The 12354-nt window shown below is 30.4% G+C and overlaps 1 protein-coding gene across 2 annotated transcripts in view; it reads right to left on the reverse strand.

The window, feature by feature from the left end:
• The window catches only part of LOC130451776 (protein doublesex), a 152492-nt gene continuing 140138 nt past the window's right edge, over positions 1-12354 (reverse strand). For both annotated transcript variants that reach the window (XM_056791009.1, XM_056791012.1), the window contains one exon: positions 1-4197. The gene's annotated coding sequence lies outside the window, so the exon portion shown is untranslated. The remainder of the gene's footprint in view (positions 4198-12354) is intronic.

The raw sequence follows: 12354 nt of genomic DNA on the forward strand, positions 1-12354 counted from the left end.
ATACATTTATAACATACATCACTTATATCTATAATTATGATTTTGGTTTAAGACGTGCTTACAATAACTGTCATTTAAATAATAAATCATGACGTCTTCAAATTTATACAAATCAACAAAATTAATTGTTAATTAATAAATCATTTTCACAGGTAAATGACAGTTAATTTTTTTATACTAGTATCAATTTAATATTTCGATTCCGTTTATGAAAATAATGAGATAAGATGATTCCAACTACATAACCTCAACTCCAATCCAATTCCTGATAAAGTTCCTAGACAAATTTGAGACAACCAGAAGATAGTTAATAAAATGAAATGTGTCACAATAAAACAAAATAAATTAATTTCTTTCTCAAGAAAACTCACTTTTTGGTCAAATAAAGGGGTGGGTAAATCCGCGACTCAGCTTCTGTCACAATTTGAATAGGCTGTGTCATTTAGCTTGTATTCAATAATCAATTTCATGGTAAATTGAGAAGACAAAGGAAATTTCATGCACTGATTAACTATATATATATATATATATATATATATATATATATATATATATATATATATATATATATATATATATATATATTATACATCACTGTTGATAGATCATATGGGAGTTTTTCACCGTCAACTAATGATGGTGAACGTTCCAAACGCCTAATTCATTTATCTACTTTCGAAAAAATCTAATAAACGTCACAATATAGTATTAGAAATGGGCAGATTGTGTAGCCATCTTACATTCTTGCGCAGTTTAATTTCTTAATTATCAAATATCAGAAAGCTTCTCGAAAAATTTATGCAGGATCTACTTATTAACGAAATGCAGATTCACAACATAATAGAGACAAAACAGCCGAGAATAATAGACAAGAACAAAATTTGGAGTTACTAATGATTTGTTAAAAACAAATGACTATTCATTGTACCAAGACCTGAAGAAGTGCATCGGCGGTGAGAGTTTTAACTCTTTTTCTAGCAAAAACTTGTTGTGAGGAAAGAATATGCAGTTCAAAGGGAACTACGTTAAAAAAATGAAAAACCCATTTAGAAAGTCACGGATTTACTGAATGATTTATTTATATCAAATTTAAAAAAGGTTTGACTTTATACTATAGACGTGGGGGTTGTTAATCAGTGTTGGAAGTGTCATTTTCATTGATATAAAGAGAGTCTAAGTGCAGATAAGCTAAGGGATGAATATGGGATGTATCGCTTCAAAAGGAACATCCAATGCATATATTTCCTCCAGGAAACTTTTTCCGATGTTCAAAGAATATTTTGGAGACATTCCTTTTCTATAAAAGAGAACTCACAAATCAATTCAACTAAATTAACTAGAGAAAATGGATTGAATAAAACTTAATGAATGTCACATAGATTTTGTATTAGAATTTTTGTGAGTTTTGGATATTTCGGTATAAAATTAATCATTTTTAACAATATTCATTAATACAGATACGAAATAGATATAAATAGGGATTATAAAGTGTTTAAACAATGCAATGAAAGGGAAAGAGCAGCTTTTAAGCTAGAATTATGATTAAAAACGAAGGGGGTTCTTTATTACCAACAATGAAAAACATTTATTTCAATGTAATTAAAAACCATATTTTATGTATTCACTTTCTTACGGGAAACGATTCATAGTATTCAAACTTCCCCCGTAATATCATCTAGTACTTTAATATATTATGTACATGGTGTTTGGTGGGTTGATTCAACCCTTACAATAAAAAATAAAAAACTTTTTAGATATTATTAATAATTACCTTAGTACGGAATTTTGTGAATTATGATATTTTCGATGTAATTTTTTTAAGAAACTAGCTTGGTAACTACCCACATTTGACTTTTTGTTTGATGAAATTATATCATGATGTTCGAAATTGAAATTGCACAAATTATTAATTCAATTTCGTACTAGATTTCACACCTGCAGGTTTGAGTATATGTTTTAAATGGTCTAGTCTAATCAAATGCTTTTGTAAGGTCAATGAAGCATAGAAATGTTAAAAATTTGAAACCAGTGTGAATAGTTTCGATTTCGGATCTCTTTCACATGTATGTGCCTAAGCGCAAAAGTCAATGGGAATAATATCAAGACACCTAGCTTACCCTGTAAGAATTCCAGCTTTACTAAGTGTGAGGTGCAAAAATTTCAAACTGGTTTGGCTATTAACATATCGAATTTTTTTATGAAACATTGCTTTTTCAAATGCGAATATAAATATTTTTCTTCCCTATAATTAAAGTTATGATAACGTGCAATACCTTTTCTTGTTAGTCCACAGCATAACAAGCTAATGACTTAAGTTTATAATACTAGGTGTGGCACTGCTACTGAAAAAGTACGCATGCCCCAAATACTAGCGACTGTCAGCTGTCTAGCCTGAAACCTCCTCTTTCGAATGCGATGCCTACCGTGTCTGTAGACAAACCAGTGTAGTCGTGGCCTTCGTTTGTATAAGTCCTTTTTTTTGGTTTCGATCGACGTCAAAATCCAGCAACTTGGGAAAACTGTATTCGAAAATTTATTGAAACAAGTGTTTGGCAATGAATGTTTGTCGCATCCACGTTTCTTTGGTTTTTGAGTCGTTTAAATGTTTTCAAGATGGCCGAGAAGATGATTTACGTTCGGGTTGCTCTTCCACGACAAATACAATAAATAAACATAATATCAAAATAAGAAGAAGTTTTACATAATCAGTCTCGTTATTTAATAACCTCACCTCGTATAGTTATTGACCACTCTCAATCACAATTTTTTGAATTGTTTTAACGTACTGTAGTTTCAAAAATTTCTGTCATAGGTAGTCTGAAAGAAACTAGAGTTTCGTTGATTATTTTCGATCAATGGAAAAAAGCTACACAATTTCTGAACATTGCTTGGTCAAAAAAAATTAAACTAAATACAAAAATTAAAATATTGAAAAGTCATTTTAACGTATGGCTGCGAGTGCTGGCAACTGACGACGGGAGAAAACAATATAAGCTATGGAAATGGACTACTTGAAAAGATCGTGGAGGATATCCAGCAAAAAGCATACTCGAAAGATATGCGACGATGACCAGGTCAATTATATATAAATTCAGAGAGACTACAGACTAAACAACTTCTCTGGTACAGACATGTGATGAGGATGAAGCAGAACAGGTGGACGAAAAAACTATTGATGGATCAACTACAGTATAGAAGAAGACGAAGAAGATCCTCAAAGACATGAAAGGAACAAATTGAATACACAGGAATATAGGAGAAAATAATAACGGCGTGGAATTGGACTACCTGAGAAGATCGTGGAGGATATCCAGTACAGAGGATAAAGCAGAACAGTTGGATGAAAAACCATTGATGTATCAACTACAGAATAGAAGAAGACGAAGAAGATCCTCAAGGACCTGGTAGAAAGGAATTGAATACACCATGAAAGACAGAGCTATCAAGGAAGACGATTGCGGGATGCGGCAAAGGAAGCTGTAGAACCGTTGTATAAATATATATTTTCAATCAGTGTTAAATTAATTTCAATATAAGTTTGAGATTTCCATTGTCTCTTGTAATTTCACAATTTATTATGAATAAATGACAAGTGTAATATTATTTTCACATAACTTTATATACTATTATAGATGACTAACCAACTTATGAAGCTTGTTTTGCGAATAACTCACGTTGGGAATATGTCTAAATATATTTAAAATGATTTTTTAATCATAAGTTCTCGAAGGTTTGTATAAACCCCTCAAATACGATGTAAATAACTTTCTAATATCGTCAAAAATTTTTTTAATTCAAAGAATGAATTATGTGGGCAATTTCCATGATTTTACCTAGAAAAGAACAATAACGAAAATAACTGAGAGGAAAAACTTTTACGTGCACTTCACTTTGATGTAAAATTATCTCAGGATTCATTAAAATTGTTGTCGAATATATTTTCGGTACTTTTCTAATGAATAACATGATTGATATTCCTTAATTAATGATTATACTGCTCAAATGCACCGAATATTTATTGCTACAATTAATAAATTATTGTTATTACCAGGACGATTATATGTTGAATAGACGGATTCGATTGGAACATTTACGAATGTTTACTCACAAATTAGAATAAATTTCAATCACAACACCTTATATATATATATCTACACTAGTGAAATTAGATTCTTTAGGTACATTGGAATTCATATCCTGAAACAAAAAAGAGAAAATAAAATTAGTTTCATAGAAATTCATTATTTTGATATATTTATAAATCGTAAATCGTAGCTTGGTACTCGATGAATGTGAAATATGAAATTGTAGCTTTGAATTTTGATTTTTTTGTGTGGATTTAAAGCTTTATTTTCATAGTTTCTGTTTGAATTTCGACATGAAACCTTCAACTTCAGGTATGTAACATATTATCTTAACATTTTCCATAATATATGTAGGTTTTGAGGTGGGTTCAAATATAGTCTGCACTTTTCTTTTTTGTCTGTGTATTATTTTATTTCAGGAACGTGTATATTTCAAGGAGAGAACTTCTCAATATTCTCAGAATATCAAAAAAAAAATGAAATTGATGATCAATTTGATTATTTAAAAGATGAAATAATGAAGTGAACGAAATGTGAAAGTGAAGAGCTTTTAAAGCGCTCAAATAAAACTTTATCATATTACAAATCACAGTTCAAATATCGTTGGATGAAAGCGTTCAGGATAGAAAAAAGGTTTCTCAAAAATAATACTGAATGTTTTGATACATCAATTTCATTTACAAGAGAAGATGTAGGAACTCCTTTGAAAAAGGTCGCACAGAAATACCATTTGAATCTAGTTCCGAACCGACTTAAAACAGAACAGTTGATCGAGTCTACATCAATAAATGTAGTAAATTAAGCCGCTCAAATGAGTTTAAGAGCTACTGGAAAAACGCAAGCTTCAAAAATGTTTGATGATATTACCAGCACAACTCCGATACAGAATTTGAGAAGTTGCTTGAGAAACAAATTATGTCAGGTGAAGACGCTCTAGCGGTTTTATTGGACGCGAAGTTATTTCGATACCAGTATGACATAATCATGCAGAAACTGCTTCAAAATGTTTTTGCAAAGGAGTTCAAGTTGTGTGTAATAGCTGTATTTATTTTAACTAATATTATTCAACAGTTATTCAGTATAATTTTGCTTCTATTAATCGTAAAAATAATTCTATTAGTTCCACTACTTTTATTTTTTCGTTTTGTGCAGTTGTAGAAAAAGTATAGTGTGAATATGTGGAAAAAGTACTTTTCTCCCTAATCTACTTCCACACTCGTGAGAAATGTTAAAAGTTGACCTTTTCCCATCTGTTGCACAATATACTATTTTTTAATACGATTCGGGGAAGTAGCACAAATGAAAATTTTGCAGCTCATTTTAAATCACAACTAAATCATTTATGGGAGATTCTCTAGGAAATGCATAGTATTTGAATGCAAATGAATGATGTTAATGAATCTTCGACATGATATTCTTGTCTATAAATATAGCAGCAAGTTTTGACAACAGTTTATAGTCGTAAAACTAAAATTATCTCATATTCAGTAGATTATAAACGACATTTAACTCACTTTATATGCAAACTAAACAAAGAAATTCATAAAAGGAAAGTTAAGATGGCGAAATCGTGAGACACTTTAACGCGCGTCTTCTTAACAAAATCCGAATATTAACGATAGTATTTCATAGAAATACATAAAACTACAAGAATGCATAAATTATCTTTTCTCGGTGGTCTACAGCTGGGTGGCGAAGATTTAATTGCTCATTGAGATGGGTTTTACAGCCCCATTCTGGGCTAAGTCAAAGCTACACTTTTAAAACTTCATCTCCTTTAGCCGCTTTACTTCCGAAGAACTATTTAAAAATTCTACGAACACTTTTTACTCAGAAAAAATTAGACATTGATTAATAAAATATTATCTCCAGAGTTTTATATTGTTTATTATCTAAAATCACCACCATAGATTCGTGTAGTAAACAATCACATAAATCAACAAATGATATTAATACAAGATTTTTCTAAATTCATTCATGAGGTGTATGGAAATTTGATAAATCACAATTGAAATTCGTTACAATAAAGAACAGTTCTTGAGAACCGTTACTTGAATATCGCTACATCAGTATACATATTGAATATACAGGGTGTTTTTAAATTTATGGAACAAAATTCAGGAGTTATATTGAAATTCGATAAACCACAATTAAAATTCGCTAGAATAAAGAACAGTTCTTAAGAACCGTTACATAAATATCGCTATATCATTATACATGTCGAATATTCAGAGTATTTGTGAATTCATTCATGAAGTTGTATGAAAATTTGATAAACCACAATTAAAATTCGCTACAATAAAGAACAGTCTTGAGAACCGTTACTTAAATATCGCTACATCAGTATACATATTGAATGTACAGGGTGTATCCAAATTAATGCGACAAATTTCAGGAGTTTTGTTATAGGAAAGACTCATTTTAACCTATCACCTCCTGAAATTTTGTCGCATGAATTTAGTAACACCCTGTATATTCAATATTTATACCGATGTAGCGACATTTTTGTAACGGTTCTTAAGAATTGTTGTTTATTGTAGCGAATTTCAATTGTGATTTATCAAATTTCAATATAACTCCTGAAATTTGTCGCATGAAACTAGTAACACCCTGTATATTCAATATTTATACCGATGTAGCGATATTTTTGTAACGGTTCTTAAGAACTGTTCTTTATTGTATCGAATTTTAATTGTGGTTTAACGAATTTCAATATAATTTTCAATTTGGTTAATTAGTTTTCTGGTTTTTTATTATGTTAATTTAATTAGGATTTTCGTTTCCTTTTCCATTGTCTAATATCACATTGCGAATTATAGAAAATGATCTGGTACTTCACTTTCTGCAGTCAGATATTCACGTCTCAATGAAATACACATGTCAGATATTTCTAGCGAGCAGAATTTATTGGCAAATAAACTAACCACACAAACAAATAACATGTAGAGAGGATTAAATAATCAAGTACATACTTCCTAGTGCTGGAAACAAGTAAAAATAGCTTCAATATACAATGTTTAACAAAAGTATTTGAGAATGGAACTGAGTTTTAATTTCAATTAAGTGCTAAACGGCTTGAATGACTTTTATTTGTTTCGGTTCGTAAAAAATTTTCTTATACTATCGATATTAAGTACACGATTACGTTGTTGGCAGATTTTTTTTCTCTCAATATAAAGTATGTTGATATTTCGAATAGATACTCTCAAAAAAGTCCTTTGCGTTATAAAAAACAAACTAAATATGTGACAAAAAATATACAAATCGAGGTATAGTATATCTAAAGTCAATGTGAAGATAAATATTTTTAATCTCATTGTTAAAAAAATACCGTTTAATCATAATTATATTCAGGAACGCAAACGAAACTAACAAGAACCAGTTCTAAACTTGATACTATACGAGGACGATTTGAATAAAAAGTGCAGCATATTACAGCACGTCATAGGTTAATAGTATATCAAACTACAGGAGGCTTTCCATTCCATCAAGAGTTCAAAATCCCGATAGAACGATGCTGAAATGACTCTGTCTATTGTTCTGTTTTTAATTCACATCATTTAGGGGGTCTGTTGGTAGCACTGATTCATGTTTGACAGTTAAGTTTGGAAATATTATTTGAATTTTGAAGTTTGCTCAGAAAATTAATCCTGTAAGCAGAATTTCGGGTGAAGAACTTTCAGTAAATTTGTAAACATGAAAAAAAATTGGTCATCGTTATGTCATACAATACTCTTAGTTGAGGGGCTTAGGCCAACCATTATATATATGAACTAGATTCTACTATTGATGAGACTGATCAATCGTTATCAACAGTAAAATATACGACCTGCGAAAACATACAAAAATTATTCGAAAATGGATGAAGAAATTCCTAATTGAAATAAAACAAAAATAACTTAGAAATCTTTGGCGGGAGATGTAATATCAGCAGATGAGAAACTCATTTCTCTCTAAAATTGCAACTGCACGTAGTCAAAATGGCACCAAGATGTTGCATGAAAAAATCAGCTGAGCTTTATCTGCGCATGCGTCTTGTATTGCATTGCACGTTGTATAGCATCATATCAAGTGGTCTTAAAATATGAAGAACTAAAAATATAACAACATATTTAGTGGACAATTTCTCAACTGGAAATATTAAATATTTTTAAGTTGTTTCACCGTGTAAACCTAACCTAAAAATTTTTACCTAGGTTATTACATTTTTGCAAAGAAAAAATTCAACAGTATATATTAGAAAAAGTACACGTGTCCATAATTTGACAATCTACTCGTTTCAGTTAATAATTGCTGGAGATTTATATTAACCATATTTTATCTAGGAATATATAATTTCTAATAATTATATGTGAATATATTTCATTTCATTACCGTAAAATTTATAGCAAAATGTGATCTCATCGTATAATATAATCCTTATGAATATTATCTATCAGTTACAACATAAAATTTATTATACAATGTGTCCACTTAAGTTCACAGCATATGGAAATCTTTTTTATTATTAACATTACAAGAAAAAAAATATTTGTCATAAAAAGTTCTGCATAGTGTAAAACCTTGAATGCAACGTATAGCTATAAAGATTTGTCAGTATATACGAGATATGTTTGAAAATATTTTTATTAAAACAATAATTTTTATGAGAATAATTTATTTGAAATTTCAAATTAATATTTGATAGACAATTTTACAATGAGTTTCAATTTTTTTCTCGGGATATTCCTGAAAATATAATATTTGGTCTGTTGTGTTGGTTATTTTTCATGTTCAGTCAAGTCTTTCATAATATTTTTTGAAAAAACGTCTTCCAAATTTTCTTAGGCTTACGACTAATTACATGATTTACACGGCCACCTTAGCTGTCATCCAGAACTGCTGTTATTTTGTACAAACTTCATATTTTTTCATTTTCCATAAGTAGAAGTACAACATTTCCAAAACTTGATATTTTGTGGGCAGTTTTAAAATTAAAATAACAAAACTAGGTGAAGTAAACAAGAAAAAAGTGGTCAGTGCTTCACTGACAATAATTATGCTGCTACTTTTATTTTTGGAGTCCAATGGACAGTTTAGCTGGAGATTTGGATGAGAAAACAGAAAAATAATTGAGAATGGATGAAGAAATGTACTAAAAATTTCCTAAGCAAAATAAAACGTAATATCATCAGATTATTTCTCTCTAAAATTACAACTTGTATGCAATAAAAATGACTGCGAGATCTTCCATGAAACAATCAGCTGAACATCATCTGCGCATGTAAGAAATATTGCGCATTGTATTGCATCATGTCAAGCCGCTTTCAGCTGAACTTCATCTGCGCATGCTTTAGATCAAGAAATATTGCGTCTTGCATTGCATTGTATGTTGTATTGCATTATGACAAACGGCCTTATAGAAGTGAAACAAAGTGATCAATGGTTACAATTGGACTGACTAAGAGTTAAGAATTCCCAAAATAGTTTTAGATTATTCTATTATTATTTTAAATTAGAATTCTTTGGCAAAAACATGGAGAATTATCACTGTAGTTAATATATTCCAATAGTTTCACATAATGATATGAATATGGAGGTCAACACGTCGCCCTCTTCAAAATTTTACGAGGACGCATAAAAAATATTTGATACCGTTCTCAAAGAAAGTAATAAAAATAAACACGTGTTTGTTCGCCTTTTTTTTCAGCAACTTCTTTATCCCTACCATTATTAACGCTACATAACAAATTGGGTGAGGATCCCAACGACCGAAGAAACATTAAAGGCGGCTATGGAATAATACCAGATTTCATTTGTTCACAGTCGTAAAACTCCTAAACGAACTATGAATATATTTATATTTTATTGCCTAATTATGACAGTAGCTTCCATGATTTTTATGTTCGGATAAGCTATTATGTATTATTTTGTTGAGATCCTTTAGGCACTCGTAATTTCTATATGAGGAACAATAAGATTACATGGAAGACCAACAAATGTTTTTTAAATGAAAACCATAACACCATTCAAATCGAACAACAACAAAAAATAACTGGGTTTTATATTCAACGAAGAATAAATTACTCGGTATGAATATTATGGGTACATTTTTACATCACCCTATACAATGGAACTGAATTCGTTGACACAATTTTCTTTCTCTTTTCTTTTTATCCGACATCTAGATATTTATCCGATCTTTTATAACCTCAATAAGAATACTTGACGGGAAAATCCGCTTTAACAGATTTTGGTTTTCAGAAAGGTCAAGGAATCTACGTCACATCTTATGGAAAGTTTGGAAAACGTACTGAAACTTTTTTTCTTTCAATGAGTCAATTTTTAATTTTTCTGTACAATCGAACAAAATAATTTCATATTACAAACAAAATTTTTGTTTTTTGAAATAATTATAACGCGAAACTATCACGTGCCTATCATTGTTTGATAAAGTAAAATGAGAAAGTGACCATTACCATAACTAAAATTCACTAAATGCACTTGGAATTGGTTGAACTAGCTCCGACTGACTTTCCTCTTTTTCTTAACCTCAAACTTTCACTTGCAGGATATATATTTTCATCAGACGAGAATGCATCATTCCTCATTAAGTCGTGTGACTAACGCATAGATGGCGCTGCCATTGTCAAATCCTTATAACGTTTATGAAGTACCAACTTAAAAAAAAATATGTGTCAAATTTCACGACATTTCGATTAATCAGAAAAAAAGTGACAGCCATTTAAGTGAAGCTACTTTTGCTTTTTATGAAAACAATGGATTTATCATTGCTTCTTGATGAAAAAAAACATTGTACAAGCTCAGCAATGGATTCAAAAGTATCTATCTAAAACAACCATTTGTCATTTGTGTTTTTGATATGATTTTTGATATAAAAAAATTCATTATGAGAGGTTACTGGGTGGGTTGTGAAGAGTTAGCATCCAATGTCTTTGGGACAGTGAGGTTTGGTAGATATTTCATCCAAATCTGACTACTAGGAATCGAGATGTTTCGGTTTAAAGGAAATCCGTTGTGTGTGATATTTCAATTCCGATAGGATTTCTTAAAGATTTATGAGATGGTTGCAAAAATTTTGAGTAAAAGATTGTAGAAGTAAATTTTGATCTACAGACACTATTTTCATTATTTTTTGGAGAGTTTGAATCTCGGAGATGGACCAGTTTGTCTGGGTGGCTAAGCAGTAGAAACCAAAAATTTTGTTCACATGATATTCGCCGTTGATATTTTTTCCATTCACAAGATAGTCAATCATTTTACTCTAAAACTCTTAATTTATCAGAAAATCTTTTATGTTCAATTAATTTCCAGTTTTAGTTTTTGATAAATCAATTTGTTCAATTAATATTTTGATGCAGTCTTATCATATTATATTTTTTTACTAATTTTTAGTTACGTCTTTGCTTTTAAACAACCGGCTACTTTATAGTTCTCAACTCGTGTAAGTTTACGATTGGCATTTTGGCCGAGACTTTTTATGGCAGTTACAATTTTTCACCTTTGTTTTGTTCACGATTATTTTATAGTCTGTTCTCTCCCAGACTAAGTCTAACCCATATAAACTGGGTGATATATGTGTTTCTAGACTTTTATGTCTACTTCTTCTATATTTTATTGTAATTCTAAATACGATTTTCGGGTTAGTCCAGGACGGCATTGAGCGATTCTACAATCAATTTGGAATCGACGATATCATCGAGCTTATATATAAAAAAGCTATAAAAAAATATCAAAATAGTATTAAACTATTATATCATCAAAACATATTCAGTTCTTTTACATCATGGGATTACTTCAGAGTATATAACCTCTATATATGACGTGTTGAGGTCTTCTCCAGCGACAAGTCTTCTTTACCCATTTTGAAGGTCTTTTTAGTCTTTACACATCTTGTAATTCAAGAGTAGATGGGGTAACCTATTTTCATGGTTACCCAGTCGTTCATGATGTTCAAGACTTTATGTTGGGTTAGCTTCGACACATACCATGATGTATCAGCTAGCTTTCGAACTATTTTGGATTGGCTTCTCCATACCATACATCCAGATAGGCTCGATTATAGTTTTATACTGTAGCAGCTATTTTTGAGTGTAGTTTGTTTTTTGTCTTACGAGGGCTGCTATTTAAGCATTGACCTCCAATTTATTTTTGACTTTTCAAAAACGTTTTTGTTTGAAGTGATGTGTGAGCTCGTGAACTCGCATTGTCGTGGTGGAGAATGATTCGTCTTCTACAATTGATTTCACTGATTTTTTTAACACTACTG

This window comes from Diorhabda sublineata, chromosome X (genome assembly GCF_026230105.1).
Source record: "Diorhabda sublineata isolate icDioSubl1.1 chromosome X, icDioSubl1.1, whole genome shotgun sequence".
In the NCBI taxonomy this organism is placed as follows: Eukaryota; Metazoa; Arthropoda; class Insecta; order Coleoptera; family Chrysomelidae; genus Diorhabda; species Diorhabda sublineata.